Source organism: Schistocerca gregaria, chromosome 1 (genome assembly GCF_023897955.1).
Source record: "Schistocerca gregaria isolate iqSchGreg1 chromosome 1, iqSchGreg1.2, whole genome shotgun sequence".
NCBI classification, from domain to species: Eukaryota; Metazoa; Arthropoda; class Insecta; order Orthoptera; family Acrididae; genus Schistocerca; species Schistocerca gregaria.
Window position 1 is genome coordinate 522,101,741 of NC_064920.1, and position 17,472 is coordinate 522,119,212.

The 17,472-nt window shown below is 42.8% G+C and overlaps 1 protein-coding gene and 1 pseudogene across 2 annotated transcripts in view; one reads left to right on the forward strand and one right to left on the reverse strand.

Annotated features, from left to right (window-relative positions):
- Nucleotides 1-17,472, forward strand: part of LOC126354919 (uncharacterized) — a 514,129-nt gene that overhangs the window by 13,212 nt on the left and 483,445 nt on the right. The gene's annotated exons all lie outside the window — the stretch shown is intronic.
- LOC126291180 (5S ribosomal RNA) lies at nucleotides 5,559-5,676 on the reverse strand (annotated as a pseudogene).

Below are 17,472 nucleotides of genomic sequence, written 5' to 3' on the forward strand. Positions count from 1 at the left end.
CCCATTAACTCTCAGGCGGACAACTAGGACACTAGTTACTCAACCGAAAAACTTAAATCGCTAGTACAGGCTCTGCAGACATAATTACTGGCATTTTAGTGTTTTTGTTTGACCCACTGCATAAATATATAGACTTACTAAAGAGAGAGCCTGAAGTTCTCAAGGAGAAACTTAATTACGATTTTCCCGGAGTTACTGTGCAATACAACATTACAACAACAGGACATCCAAGGCTGCATGAGCCATACGCCTGTCAACAGAAAAAAATAGTGCGTGCAAAACTTGAATTTCAGGAGACGAACGATCAACCTTCTAAAAGCTGCTGGTCTAGTCCCCTCCATCTAGTTGCAAAGAAAGATGAACCCTGGCGTCCCCGTGGACTTACCAGAGTTTTAAATGCTGTCACAGTCCCAGACCACTATCCCATATTGCATTTACAAGATTTCAATTGTCAGTTCTTCAGCAAGATACTCTTTAAATTGCCCTTACATCTACATCTACATGACTACTCTGCAATTCACATTTAAGTGCTTGGCAGAGGGTTCATCGAACCACAATCATACTATCTCTCTACTATTCCACTCCCGAACAGCGAGCGGGAAAAACGAACACCTAAACCTTTCTGTTCGAGCTCTGATTTCTCTTATTTTATTTTGATGATCATTCCTACCTATGTAGGTTGGGCTCAACAAAATATTTTCGCATTCGGAAGAGAAAGTTGGTGACTGAAATTTCGTAAAAAGGTCTCGCCGCGACGAAAAACGTCTATGCTGTAATGACTTCCATCCCAACTCGTGTATCATATCTGCCACACTCTCTCCCCTATAACGCGATAATACAAAACGAGCTGCCCTTCTTTGCACCCTCTCGATGTCCTCCGTCAATCCCACCTGGTAAGGATCCCACACCGCGCAGCAATATTCTAACAGAGGACGAACGAGTGTAGTGTAAGCTGTCTCTTTAGTGGACTTGTTGCATCTTCTAAGTGTCCTGCCAATGAAACGCAACCTTTGGCTCGCCTTCCCGACAATATTATCTATGTGGTCCTTCCAACTGAAGTTGTTCGTAATTTTAACACCCAGGTACTTAGTTGAATTGACAGCCTTGAGAATTGTACTATTTATCGAGTAATCGAATTCCAACGGATTTCTTTTGGAACTCATGTGGATCATCTCACACTTATCGTTATTTAGCGTCAACTGCCACCTGACACACCATACAGCAATCTTTTCTAAATCGCTTTGCAGCTGATACTGGTCTTCGGATGACCTTACTAGACGGTAAATTACAGCATCATCTGCGAACAGTCTAAGAGAACTGCTCAGATTGTCACCCAGGTCATTTATATAGATCAGGAACAGTAGAGGTCCCAGGACGCTTCCCTGGGGAACACCTGATATCACTTCAGTTTTACTCGATGATTTGCCGTCTATTACTACGAACTGCGACCTTCCTGACAGGAAATCACGAATCCAGTCGCACAACTGAGACGATACCCCATAGCTCCTCAGCTTGATTAGAAGTCGCTTGTGAGGAACGGTGTCAAAAGCTTTCCGGAAATCTAGAAATGTGGAATCAACTTGAGATCCCCTTATCTGAGCTTATCACCACATTCCTGTTGCTCCAGAAGATATGCCTAAAACAACTGTCACCACACCATCTGGACTTTTCGAATTACCGAAGACGCCATTTGGTCTATGCAGTGCATTGCAAACATTCCAACGATTTATTCATAACATTTTGAATGATTTGACTTTCGTGTATTCCTATTTATATGATATTCTTGTTGCTTCAGCATCAGGCGAGGAACATAAAATGGATCTGCAACAGCTTCTTCAACGGCTGGATAAGTGTTATTTTAACATTAACTTGGCAAAATGCATTTTTCGAGGGAAAGACATGTCATTTTTGGGTTATAATGAGTCACATCAAGGTATTTTACCGTTAAAAGATAGAGCGAAAATAATCAAGTAAGTTCACTCGTCCTAAAACAGTAGAACTATATCCCTTTCTAGGAATGGTGGAATTTCTACAGATATTTGCTACCATATACTGAAGAAATCCAACAACCTTTGTTTAATTTCTGCAAAAAACACAAAGAGGAAGGATAATCGTCCTTTTACAACGAGCAGTGTAGCAGTCCAGTCATTAATAAGTTAAAAGAAGAACGACTGGGTGCAACTCAGGTCGATCATCCCTCGACAGATCTTCCGTTAATTATAATGAATGATCCTTCGGACCATGCTATTGATGCTTCTTGACACAAATTGCGAGAAGGAACACCTGAACCACTTGCGTTTGTCTCCAGGTCCCTCACCAATACCTGAACCACTAGTGTTTCTCCAGGTTCCTTACCAATACGATCACAAGCCATTAACATTTGCCTTAAAACAGCGCGCGTAAAAAGTAACACACAGGCACTTGCGTGATTTGGAATTTCTTAGTCACTTCACCACAGATATTCGATATCTTCTTGAAGGACACAACATTCCTGCTGATACATGTTCCAGAATTGCAAAAATCGTGTTACGTGCCAGCATTTCACATGAACATAATGCAAAGCCACAAAACAGTGACCCACAACTGGTCAAAGTGAAAAATTCAGACTCCTGCACCCTACTGTTTGAAACAATATTGTTATCTGATGGATCACAGCTATTTCGTGATAATTCTACAGGTAAACTCAGGCCATATGTCGCTCCATCCTACGACAAAAAGTCTTCCGTGCACTATATGACTTGGCTCACCCTGGTAGCAATGGCACAGAAGACTTAATTCGACAGAACTTCATTTGGCCTTCAATGAAATAAGACATAAATCTTACGGCGAAAATATGTGTTCGCCGTCAACGAGCAAAAACTTCAAAACATATAGCTAGTGCTTGTGGGGGGTTTAGTGAAGCTGACAGTCGCTTCTCGCATACACATGTTGATTTAGTGGTATCATTACCTTGTTCCCAATGCTTCATCCATCGCTTACCAATGATCGGCAGGTTTTACACGTTGGTCACGGGTAGTTCCACTGAAGGACATATCTGCAGAAAGGGTTGCAAGCACTCTGATTATCATGGATCGCACGTTTTGGAGTTCCAGAAATCGTCATCTCAGACAAAGGATGGCAATCTGAGTATCAGTTGTTCACTCACCTCATAAAGAACCTAAGTATACACCACATCAAAACCTCTGCTTCCCATTCAGAGTCGAAGACAAAGTTGAACGGTGGTATCGCAACATCAATATTTGGCCTGGACTGTCGTTGACTGGAGTAGAATTGTCTTCGAATTGAGCCCAGATGAATAGCCAAGATCTTCGGATTGAGCCCTGATGAACAGCCAAGACGTAGCTGGAGATGCTCTGAAAAGCAATGGAATACCAACCTGTTTGTCGCCCTCTATACGGCCCGACACAGAGGAATGACGGTCTGAGATGCCATTTCTTGTCATAGCAAGACGTCTTCTTTACAGCACAACGGTACATCGACGATATTTTACGTCTCATTTTGTTGCCCTCCAAGCCAAGCCATCCTGTGCTTACATTTCAGTAAAACAATGCCCGCCCGCACACGGCGAGACTTTCTAGTGTTTGTCTTCGTGCTTCCCAAACCGTACCTTGGCCAGAAACGTTGCCAGATCTCTCCCCAATTGAGAACGTTTGGAGCATTATGGATAGGACCCTCCAACCAGCGTCTATCAGACGCGCCAGTTGAACAGAATATGGCACGATATCCCTCAGTAGAACATCCAGTAACTCTATCAACCAATGCCAAGCCTAAAAACTGCTTGCATAAAGGCCAGATGTGGAGCAACGCGGTACTGTTTTGACCAATTTATGAAGTTCTTTCTCTTGAATAAATCATCCAATTTTTCTGAAATTGCAATCATTTGTTTGCCTGTACATCTACATGGCATCTGCCGATTTACGACCCATTCGGATGATTCCTCCGTCATGTGCCTTTTTTTTATCTAGAATGTATATAGCACTTCTCTGGGGTACTTCTGATATTATTTTTGCATATGTGGATTTTGTCCCCTTATGAGCGTCGTGTTGATTTCTATTTGCAAGGAAGTCTTGAATCCAGTCACAAATCTGGTTAGATACCCGGTAAGCGCAGTTTTAGTTCATGAGTAATCTCAAACGGTGGAGAATGATCGATCTTGAGGAAATATGTCTGTCACGCTGTTTCATTTGGGCTGTAAATGGCTTGTAGCTACGACAGCGGTGCTTGTGTGGAGCCAGTGTAGAAAAGAGTAAAACCACCAAAGAACTAGTTCTGCACCACACAATCTGACCACAGCATAACTATGCATTTTGATTGCATAATCTTACTACCACCCCGAAATAGGAAGCATGAGCGACTTTCAATGTTCTTGTTGCGAGCTGCATGTGAAATGTGAAAATTGTACAGGCAGTACTGACAATATCGCCAACCGCACATAATCAGATTTCATGTGATATTCTCAATGCCGGTGGTAACGCACTTTCTCTCTTCTGTCAGAAGTGTGCAGGTAATTAATTGGATGCTAACTTTCACCTTGATGAAACAATAAACAATAAAGCCGGCGACCTGGGTTCCCATTTACAGAGGATTTTGTCGGTTGACTCTACCGACCTGGCGTGCCTCCATTAAGATACCCCAAAATGCAGGTAAGCCAACACAGTGGAGTCTATCTTCGTAAAGGAACGCATGTTCCTGCAACTATCCGTAAGCTATGAACTTAACGTATGGTCCGAAATGCCAACAAGATGTGTCCATTGACACTTGTCTCGTGAATAAAAACTAGCCCAGTCCCCAACTTGTTTGACTCCGGCTATCACTTCTGATCTCCATATTTCCAAATGTGCCTACCTGCTTCCCATATAAAGTAAATATCATTTCATTTGTCATTGATTAATTCCGGCAAATTCTTAGGTGGATCGGTACTGGCCATGCAATTTTTGCAGAGAAGGTCTGCATGGTGTCTTTAACAGATCATTACACTGTAAGCAATGTCTTATTGAAGTCTGCACGAGATCGAATGCAGTTTTCTTCCATAGAATCTGCTTCATCATCAGTGTAGTGTTGATAACTGCAACTGCTAGCTTTTTCTCTTCTCTGAATTTTTTCAAGGTTTGAAACTTTTCGCTCACTCCCCGGAATGACTTCCTTGGGCTTCGTAGGAAATATTTACGCTCTTACACTCGAAGCACCCTTTACCTTGCTGGTAGATTCATGTGATGTCCCAAATTAGTTCAAACTAACCATTCTAGGTTGTGTATGGAATCAGAAGTCATTACTTTACATGGTGGCAAGATCATATATTTCCGTTCAGTATTAGTGAAAATTTAATATAGTATCATGAATCGTCCAATAAACATTTAGCACCCCGTCATCAGGCTGCATTTGGCCCGACGGGACCATCCTACCGCCGTGTCATCCTCACTGAGGATGCCGATAGGAGGGGCGTGTGGTCAGCACACCGCTCTCCCGGTCGTTACGATAGTTTTCTTTGACCGGAGCCGCTACTATTCGTTGGAGTAGCTCCTCAAATGGCATCATGAGGCCGAGTACACCCCGAAAAATGGCAACAGCGCATGACGGCCCAGATGGTCACCCATCCAAGTACTGGCCATGCCCGACAGCGCTTGACTTTGGTAATCTGACTGGAACCAGTGTATCCACTGCGGCATGGCCGTTAATAATCACTGACCCTCTTAAATATTTATGTCACATTATGTATAACCAGTTTAAAGTATAAATGAAGCCATGCTGCTTTCAGAACAGACTGTGCTCGGAAATCTGGCACTCCTGTTGCTAGTAAACTAATCATTTTTCCACTGAAGCTACTGACGCCGTCGTCTACGTGATTGTGTTCTTACACCGCTTGAGAAGTGTGTGTCCTGGAACCTCTTCTCCGCACCCACTCGCTTTGTCGCTTAGAAAGATATGCAGGCATCGACATCATTTAAATATATTCTGACGTGTGTAAATGAGAAATGTCTATCCAATTTCTTTTAGGATGCAGACTGCTGCCTGTGCAGTTTACCGAAATGCAGGATCTGGAATTTACTGCGTTGTGGATTTGCTTTCTCAACGTCACTTGTTTGACTTTTCTTCAAAAATTTATATCTGTTGAACTCCTAGAAATGTTGCTGCTTTGAATTCAAATCGTGTTAAGAATGTGAAGTCACATAAGAATGTCAGCTGACAAGCACTTTTTGAAGTCTACTGTGTGGCCTATAATTCCTCACAAAATCTAATTTTTTATCTATGATCGATACAGTAAAAAAATATTGTATGTGGATTGCTATTCACAGTGCAACATTTATCATAACTTCATTAGATTTTCCATGTACAGAAAGCGTATTTATTTCACGAAACAAGTGGCTTACAAATCATTCATTCGACCGATTCTTGAGTAATCTTCATCAATCCAGACCCTTATCTAAAGCTTTTTTTACAAGTGTTCCACGCTCTTCGAGTTTGTTTTGTAATGTTCGTGCCACGCTGATATAGCAACGCGATACATGTACCACAGTCCACCATTTGCTATTCATTATGGAATAAGTTTTCTCTCTTCGGAGTATGAAAGAGAAGATCCAGCGAAGAGTTGCGCGTCTCCTCAGGAGATCATTTACTAAGCCGTTACTTAGGTGTTCAGTAAACTACAGTGTTAGGTCCTACAGAAGAGAGTTTTACAGTTGAAATTCCGAGAGCGTGCTTTACAAGAAGAATAGGGCAATATACGTTACGCGAAATAGCCACGGCGAGGAAATATAAAATCGGAGCCATTCACAGGCTTTCTTCCCAACCATGATTCACGAAAATAACATTGAAGGAGGACATGACAGTGATAAACCAAGCACCCTTCGCAACATACCTTACGGTGGCTGGCGAAGTTTAGATATACGAATGGGTGGTCAAAAGCTTTGTGATAAGGGTATCGTGCATTTCGAGTTTATTTCCTAACGCCCATCGCACAGTAGTGCAGTAATTCAGGGCGTCCTGAAATGTAATGCCTCTAACTTTTTATTCTATTCTCGATACTGAAATGTAATGCCCCTGAAATTTTTATTCTATTCTCGATATCGGTTGATGTATTACATGTCATGCATATTGTTCGGTCGACTTTCCCGCTTTACTGACTCAAGTTGCAATCCTCTGCCACTAGAGGGCTCCGAATTGTACCATGACGGTGTGTAACGTAACTGTATCGGTTGTGACAGACCCTTAGAAAACGGAAAGCACGAATTCGAAGAGTTCGCCCACTCATGAAGTACCCTTTGCTCCAGCATTACAATATCAGACCACGCACAAGCGCTCCGACATCGGCAACAGTCCGACGCCTTAAGTTCACTGTCGTTGATCATCCTCCATATAATACCGGCTTGGTCCCATCTGTTTTTCATCCGTTTCCAAAACGTAAAGAATACCTTCGAAGATTTCACTTTGACAGTGATGAAGTGTTGCAAGCAAAGGAGAGGCTGTGACTCCGTCAACATACATTTTACAGTGATAGTATCAAAAAAGTGATATCTCGGGAGATATGCGATCGTCGCCAGGATAATTATGTGGAGAAATAAACGTGTAGACATGAAGAATAAAGATGTAGAATGTTAATAATGTTTGTTTTATTAAAAATCTTCAAGAGTTTTCACGTAAAATGATAGGAGGCATTACTTTTCAGCCTGCCCACGTACATACAGCTTTCATCAATTACCCCTTTCTACCGAATCAGTTATATATTGTCTCAGCTAAATAATTCTCATTCTATTTTAGATTGCTCCCATTATTTTCATACTTATCTTTGGTTACTTCACATGTCAAAAAACGTTTTGCATCACCACAATTCCTAGAACTCCTGACCGTGGATATTGTATCACAGACACAGTGCCTTTGACTGTTCAGAGATGTCACTAAATCCGCTCAAAGACGTAAACAACCATGCGTGAGCAGCGACCATTAGTCGGAGGGGACCGACAGCCGCTCAGTTCCACTCATTCCACTAGGAAGGAGGTACATGGCTCGTGTTGTCTGTAGTTCAATTATGCCTTGACGGTCCTGCCTAGACGGTCAATACCGTGGTTCGATCGCGTCCGCATTGTACCTTTGTGCAAGGAAGAGATCTCAAGAGGGGAGTGTCCAGGCGTCTTGGAGTGAACCAAAGCGATGTTGTTCGGACATGGAGGAGACACAGAGAGGCAGAAACTGTCGATGACATGTCTCGCTCAGGCCGCTCAAGGGTACTACTGCAGTGGATGACCGCTACCTACGGATTATGGCTCGGAGGAACCTTGACAGAATCACCACCATGTTGGATAATGCTTTTCGTGCAGCCACAGGATGTCATGTTATGAGTCAAACTGTGCACGATAGGCTGCATGATGCCCAACTTCACTCCCGACGCCCATGGCGAGGTCCATCTTTGCAACCACGACACCATGCAGCGCGGTACAGATGGGCCCAACAACATGTCAAATGGACCGATCAGGATTGGTATCACGTTCTCTTCACCGATGAGTGTCGCATATGCTTTCGACCAGACAATCGTCAAGGCGTGTTTGAAGGCAACCCGATCACGCTGAACGCCTTAAACACACTGTCCAGCGAGTACAGCAAGGTGGAGGTTCCCTGCTGTTTTGGGGTGGCATTATGTGGGGCCGACGTACATCGAAGGCGCCGTAACGGCTGTACGATACGCGAATGCCATCCTCCGACCGATAGCGCAGCCATATCGGCAGCATATTGGCAAGGCAGTCGTCTTCATGTACGACAAGTCGCGCCTCCATCGTGCACATCTTGTGAATGACTTCCTTCAGGATAACGACATCGCTCGAGCAGAGTGGCCAGCATGTTCTCCAGACATGAACCCTATCGAACATGCCTGGGATAGATTGAAAAGGGTTGTTTACGGACGACCTGACCCACCAACCACTCTGAGGGATCTACGCCGAATTTCAGTTGAGGAGTGGGACAATCTGGACCAACAGTGCTTTGATGAACTTGTGGATAGTATGCCACGACGAATACAGACATGCATAAATGCAAGAGGGCGTGCTACTGGGTATCAGAGGTACCGGTGTGTACAGCAATCTGGACCACCACCTCCGAAGGTCTTGCTGTATGGTGATACAACATGCAATGTGTGATTTTCATGAGCAATGAAAAGGGCGGAAATGATGTTTATGTTGATTCCTATTCGCATTTTCTGTACAGGTTCCGGAACTCTCGGAACTGAGGTGATGCAAAACATTTTTTTATGTGTGTAGTAATTACTAACCTCTGTGCAGCATATAATGTGTGTCTACACAAACAAGACAAATTATTGTAGAATGTGTAACAATGCAAACAGTAAATTCTTTACAGTCGTTCTGGGCGTTCTGATACTGTCTGTGTTGCATATGCTTTCACCAATTAAATATGTAGTCATTTTGAGAACAGTGCCTTATCTCTGCCCCTCATTTTACAGTAAGCCTGTCTCGAAAGAGTAGCGAACGCGAAACAATCTGGCTGGTGAGACGATGGGCTGTATCAAGAGACAATCAGTGATGTGACATACCAGCCAATACACATACGAATAAAATTTCCCCCATCTGCCTGTAGTCCGTTCTTCGACATTTGTGCTGAACAGATTGCGTTGATTTTAGTATCAGCGGATTTATGCAGACCGCCGGTTTGCCATTGTTGGATGCAGTGTGAGCGACGCATAATATTAACAACCGTTAGAGATACTGTACAGGGTATTCATATTTTTGGAGTTCTGCGACACACTCGATCTCTTCCACTAGCTCTTAGCAACTGAAATAGGGTCTCACCTCACCAGGTCACGGTTTTCCTGTCGTCTGAGGTCCAACCGATATGGCCATGAGTCCATAAGAGGCGCTGCAGGCGATATCGTGCTGTTAGTAAAGGCGCTCGCGACGGTCGTCTGCTGCCATAGCCCATTAACGCCAAATTTCGCCGCACTGTCTTATCGGATGCGTTCGTTGTATGTCCTACATTGATTCCTACGATTATTTCACGCAGTGTTGCTCTTCTGTTGGCAACGACTACTCTAGCAAACGTCGCTGTTCTTGGTCGTTAAGTGCTGACCGTCTGCCACTGGGTCCTCCGTGGTGAGATGTAACGCCTGAAGTTTGGTGTTCTCGGCGCACTCTTGACTCTGTGGATCTCTGAATATTGAATTCCCTAACGATATCCGAAAGGGAATGCCCGATGCACCTAACTCTAAATACCATTCCGCATTCAAGATGTTAATTTCAGTCGTGCGGCCATAGTTACGTAGGAAATTTTTCACTTGAATCATCTGAGTACAAATGACAAGTCCGCCCGTGCACTGCCCATTTATACATTATGTGATCAAAAGTATCCGGACACCTGGCTGAAAATGACGTACAAGTCCGTGGTGCCTTCCATCGGTAACGTTGGTATCCAGTGTGGTGTTGGCCCACCCTTAGCCTTGTTGACAGCTTCCACTCCCACAAGCATACGTTCAATTAAGTGCTGGAAGGTTTCCTGAGGAATCGCAGCCCATTCTTCACGAAGTATTGCAGTGAAAAGAGGTATCGATGTCGGCCGGTGAGGCCTGGCACGAAGTCGGCGTTCCAAAAGAACCCAAAGGTGTTCTATAGGATTTATGTCAGAACACTGTGCAGGCCAGTCGATTACAGTGATGTTATTGTCGTGTAACCAGTCCGTCACAGGCCGTGCAACGTTGGGAAACAAGAAGGTGCTTAAAACATCAATATAGGCCTGTCCTGTGATAGTGCCACGCAAAACAACAAGAGGTGCAAGCCACCTCCATGAAAAACACGACCACACCACAACACCACCGCCTCCGAATTTTGCTGTTGGCACTACACACGCTGGCAGATGAAGTTCACCGGGCATTCGCCATACCCACACCCTACCACATTGTGTACCGTGATTCGTCACTCCACACAACGTTTTTCCACTGTTTAGTCGTCCAATGTTTACGCTCCTTACACCAAGTGAGGCGTCGTTTGGCACTTACCGGGGTGATGTGTGGCTTATGAGCAGCCGCTCGACCATGATATCCAAGTTTTCTCACCTCCCGCCTAACTGGCTTAGTACTTGCAGTGGATCCTGAAGCAGTTTGGCATTCCTGCGTCATGATCTGGATAGTGTCTGCCTATTACATATTACGACACTCTTCAACTGTCGGTGGTCTCTGTCAGTCAACAGACGAGGTCGGCCTGTACGCTTTTGTGCTGTACGTGTCGCTTCACGTTTCCATTTCACTATCATATCGGAAATAGTGGGCCTAGAGATGTGTAGGAGTGTAGTAATCTCGCGTACAGACATAAGACACATATGACACCCAATCACCTGACCACGTTCGAAGTCCGTGAGTTCTGCAGAGCGCCCCATTTTTCTCTCTCACAATGTCTAATGGCTAACGAGGTCGCTGATATTGGGTACTAGGCAGTAGGTGGGAGCACAATGCATCTAACATGATAAACTTATATTTTTGGGGGTGTCCGGATACTTTTGATCACATAGTGTACCTTCTGTACGTGAGACTACCGCCATCTGTGTATGTGCATATCGCTGTCCCATGATTTTTGTCACGTCGGTGTATATGGGATTCACTAGTCATCCTGCACACCTAAGTCGACTACACTGCTAGAGAATCGTAGTATGCGCTTACACGACACGCAAAGATTTTCATCGGATGAAATCGTATGGAGTATTGGGCAGGAGCATGGTGTGACGTACATTTTGGAGAATTTCATACATATAGATGAACGGAAGTTCCTCCATTTTTAACCCAGTTTATCTTTGTTGGCACAGATCTGTTTGTGTTCTACAAAGAAAGGTACTGAACTCGTAGTAATGCGAAAAAACAGGATCGAAAACATGGCTTTAATTACTCTTCTACGAGAAGGTCACTGAGCCACGGTACACATACGAATAGGACAATGGTGGGGAAGGAAATTAGCCTTGTTGTCAAAGGACCAATGCTGGAAATCGCCCCAACCGATTAGGGGAAACCACGGGAAAAGTAAATCCTATAGCTGAGCAGTATATTGAGTCCCTCTCCCCCCGGAGTACGAGTCTAGTGCTTCAGCCACTACGCCACCTCATATACGGTCTGTACGAGAGTGGGCCTCAAATCCACTTCTGGAGTACCACTTCGCGTTTTACATATTTACAGAAATCACGTCAGAGTGATTCACAAAACCACAGCCAGTTCCCTTCTACAAATGTCGGTAGTAATCCAACATAAATCAATGTAAATCGCGCACTGATGTATGCTCATGGGCATTCCACGGAAGAAATCGGAGGACATTCATTCCTTATATAACACTGTGCGTCGTATTAGCCGACATTTTTTTTACCTTAAGAGCCACTATGGGAGCATTATAGAAATAGATGAACGATATTTGTATACTACGTTGTGAAAACTGATACTTTCAGTTCTCTAAGTAGAATTTCACTAGATATTATGCAGCTTCTTCAAGTCTCTGCTAGTTAGATTTTCCAATCTCCCTGCAGTTAAACACATCTTTGCACATTCTCAAGCCACCTGGGTGTTAAAGCCTGAGCCAGATACTAAATACTTAAGTAGCACATAACACGTACCGCATGACTATAGTAAGAAACTCCTTTCATAGCAGAGCTATTTTAGCAGTTTCCATTATCCATTCGCAGTTTAGTCTATATGGTCCAACAATAGGCCACCACGCATTGTGAATTTCACGTACTTTAAGAGACGTCACGCGACATCTGCACAAAACCGATCTCCCAAAGAAGAAAGATGACGTAGAGAAAAAAAGTGTGGTAAAGTGCCCGATTACAGATCCAAAGGTCTTGTGTTCGAATTCCTGTTAGTCCCGGCATTTTTATTTGTGACTTCTCTCACTTTTGGAAATGTTCGTTGATGTGAAAAATGCCGAGATGCAGCGTGATAAAAAAATGATTGTGTGGCATTGTTGACCGGAATAAACTGTAGCTTCACGCGTAATTGCGTGGGTACGTCTTTTGAAGGTCAGAGAAAGACAAAGGCGTACCACATCTAATAGCACCATACCTAGTAAACCGATGTGGTGCTCAAGTCAAACGTCAGATTGGTGACAGCTTTGCATAAGATAAAAAGCTATTAAAAGCTGTATGCCAGTCATTGCAGCAGGCTGACGGGTTTTCGCTAGATGATTCGACGTGTTTTCACTGGGTGATTGGGCGTGTTTATCTTATAGCTGGAGGCTGTGGCTGCTGTGCACTAACCTGTATGTGTTACCAAAATATGAATGCATTTCTGCACTAAAAATGTCGGAGACACACGCTAAATATGTGAAATACTTACTAAAAATACACCAACTACATTTTAAAAGAATGAACTAATTCATAATAGAGACTCGCAGCAGACGCTGACGCTCTTTTAACAATTCTTAAGATCAATGGCAACAATTTCACGTTCTTAACGACTATTGTTTACGTTTCTTACACTGTACTACTAATATTACGTCAAATTCTATGGAATCAATGTCTTTCTTTATTCTCTCAAAAAAAAAATTCCAAATGTAGAAATATTTCTCTCCATTTCGCTTCACGTCAGAGGGCAGAACCTGAATACAACAACGTCGCTTGGAGAATAGTTCACCAAGGAGCCCTCTGCTTCCCCCTTTAGTACCGAGCTGACGCCACGAATAAAATTTAACCGCCAATTCCTTACCGCCATCTTCCTTACTTTTAATAGAAATACAATCTCTAATATCAACAAGCTGTTCCTCCTTGGTAATGGAATTTCTTATTTCCCGAGCACACACTCAAGGAAGTCCTTTATCAAGTCATTTGATTGCTAGTGCCCAGTTACTGAAGTGTGATCTGTAATAGACCGGCTCTAAATTCTTGCTTTTTTATATACTTTAAAAACAGCGGTTTCTGTGCGAATTCTCTGGATCCAGGGCAAGCAGAACCTTGTAAAGTGTTAAAAAATGAAACGTGTACTTTCATTAACTGTTTCAGTGTAAACGAAAACTAGTAGATATGAACTCCAGTGTTCTAAACATAATGTTAAAATTTAGCTTCGGAGAAGTCTTGGTTACGTTTCACGTCGATGAACATGAGAAGATTAGTTTGCTATTTTCGTCAGCAGAGGACTGATTTGCGTCATAGGTTCGTAACTTATTCTAAAACCCAAAATTTGAATGATATTGGGTTTGCATAATCTGATAAGGCTGCAAAAAACTTCATCGTAAAACTAGAAACTTATCTTCTTAAGATTTTTTTCTGGTAACACTTTCCACAAGAGTTTACTCTCCAGGGAGCCGAACACCTTTACTATATTCACTGCAGGATTGAAGCATCTTAATTCTTCCACCACTTTGCGCAGTTCTTGAAGCAGACCCGTTACTTGCATAAATTTGCAACAGTAAAATCTTAAGCGCTTCTGTTTTCTTCATATATGCACCAGTATCTGTCACCATGATGCAGAACATGTTCTCATCTTCTTCACTGAGTCATAAAATACATAAAGACTTCGTCAATAACATTGCATTAATATGGTTAAAGCCCAAAGGAAATACGCTACCTTTCATCAAGAAAGGTTTACCGATAATTGTATATCAGTCAGAAAAAAGTAAATTTATATGTCCTCATAGTTTCAACAACACTCGTGTTGTTTATCAGCTCCAGCACGTAATTAATTGTAAGAGTCAGATAAGGCATTCCAGGATCACTTTAATTCAAGTTTCCAACAGCCACGTTATAAATTTATCTTCTGTCGGAATCGACTGTCAGTCGTACAGGAAGGCAAACGAGAGTGCCGCCAATGTTCTTCCTGACGCTCTGGTTAACCTGCAAATTGCAAGAAAATGATAAACATGCAACATTATAGTTTTGGAATCAGCTCTAAATGAAGTGTATCAAGGTAATTCTTTCTTCTTGCCGAGTTGCTGGGATTCATCATCCCAGGTGCAGTTTTTTGTAAGTGTTATGACGATACTGATTAGACACATTACGTAATGTATTGCATTGACCGGGACTTTCTGGAAGGAGGGCAGGGCAGGTGTTGGTGAAATTCAGCGTTCGCTAAAGCTCCCCGCTGGTGGGACGAGAGACGCGTGGCTACCCACACGCTTGAGGCGGATTGTGGATGAATAGCTGCGTCTCGAGATGTTCCCCGAATTTTTCGAATGGGCCCCGTGAGACAGCCATCCGAGGGCTATTTTCTGGCTGGCCGTACCATTGTCCACCTGTCTGCTGCGTGCTGGGCTGTTCTTCGTGTGGCTACTGAGAAACGCAATTGGGCGTTCCCTGTATGCATAGCAGAGGGGAAGCCACACCTTTATTTTCGCACACAGTGTGAGAAATAAGCGACTTTTCGCACAGTAAACGTGCAGCCAGTAAGGAAAGAGAGTACTGCCTATAGCCAGCTTCTGACTAGTTTGCGGCAATGCAACAGGAGCGAACGGGAAAATTTAGGCAGGCCCTCCTTGCAATGTGGTGTGGAAATATAAATTCACGCTTGTCGTGGTGCGAAACCCTGTGATTGGCTCCCTCCATGTGTGAGAGCAAAGTAAAGGGGTTGGAGAGCAGACGGGCAGCAGACGGGTTGCTGGGCGGTGCTGTCTGGCACAGCAGAGCGACGTCTTCTTCATAGAGTTACGAGTAGTGTCCGGCCCGCCCTGGCTCTTCTTGTTGCTGACTATGGTCAAGAATAGAATTTGTGCTGCTTGCAGTCTGTGCAGCTCGCAACTCGTCAGTGCCTCCCGCCGGCCTGTGTTGCTATTTGGTTGAGGGTTTGTACTACGAAGATCGTGTTCCGAGCTTCGGCGGAATTGCTGCATTTGCGAGCTGCCCAGGCTCTGATAAGTAGTTTGCCCAAGAAGTTAACGGCCTTCCAAATAGCTTTCAGGTGCCTTCTGCTTTCAAATTTTATTTCCGAAATCAGTTTTTAATTTATATTCCAGGAATAATTGGGATTTTTATTGTACTTCATGTACAGTGGCTTTATCTGGTTGAGAAAAAATCTTGTATTTGCAAACACTTGATGTGTGAATCGAATTGAGTCAGTAGATTCACTTTCATTTTACTGATTATTTTCGTTCGAGCCGTCCTGCAACTACTTTAATAAGGCGACTCTCCTTTAATTTAAAGCAAATATCACCAGGTGGTTTTATCTTTCTGAACTGTGTGCTCACTGTGTCGGTGTTCCAGAATTAACAGGTCATTACTGATTAATCAGGGGAAGATAATTGATTCATTTCTGGTTATATAAATATTTTTATTAATTTCTTTATTGATAAATTGAAATTCTTCTGCTTCAGCATGTAGCGGAGAGAGTGTTTGGCTTTTTCAGTATCATTCTGTGGTGTGATAATTTCACAAGGTATTAATTTCTTGGTGGAATTAATCGTCTTCCTAGTTGGCGAGTGTGGCAAGCAGGCTGCACTGACGTCTGCTGAACTCCGAGCGATCGCAAACGCGTAAAACAAAAAAAGGACAAGAAACTAAGTGGGAGTTCTTAATGTTAAGTAGATAGCGAATTATTGCTTGTGTGCATATATGTCATAAACGAGACGTAAAGTGCTTATCTTTTGTGATACATTCATTTAACTGATATTCCACTACGTTTTTCTCATTCGCTCGCGGGTGGTTCACGTTTCGAAACATCGGCGGTAATCGAGGACGGTACCCGGTTTCATTTCCGTAAGTTATTGGAATAGTTACTCTTGTTCCGCATAATTTCTAAGAATTTTTGGTCTAAAATTATCCCGGTAGTCAATATTTTTTGTGTGATCGTTGTCGGTTGGAAACGTTTTCTATTTTTTATGTTATTATTGCTTTCTATCTTTACCATGGCCCTAATTCCATTAAATTCAGTTACTTGCCTTGTGAGTCTGTCTGATCTCATTCTCTTTTACGACCGCGAAATTGCACTCGATGTTTAATCAATATCACTGTGAATGTTTGTGTAGCATATGACCTCTTGCTTTCTTCTTTTCTCTGAACTGATATTCTAAGGATTGAGGTCACGCAATCTCCTATACCGTTTTCGTTCTCTGTCGTCGATGTTTGGTGTCTGCTATCCTGTTCAGAATTACTGTTCATGATGCACAGAGTCATAATGATTTGGTGATACAATTGCAATATTTCAGCTATGCTTCACTGGAAGAACATATCTTGTTTGAGTCAATATATTTCCAATTTAGCTTTCCTTTCGACTGCATTGTCTGAATTGTTTTAGTGAGATCTTTAAATTTAATAAATTGTTGTTTTCTTTATCTTCCAATTGACCAATAAGGATCACGTAAGAACTATAGTTACTCTTCTTTCTTTATTGTCATCTATTTTTCCAGTGCTCCTTTATCTTGTCAGCATGTTGCCTTTTCCTATCTTCTAACCGTGTCGTTCCCGATTATTTCTTCTGCCTTGAAGGCCTTATAAATTTTGTATTTTTTTAGTAAAAACTTTTCTTTCTGTTGTTTTGTTCTTTGATTTTATTTCTTTCTAGTCAGTTTCTTGTATTTA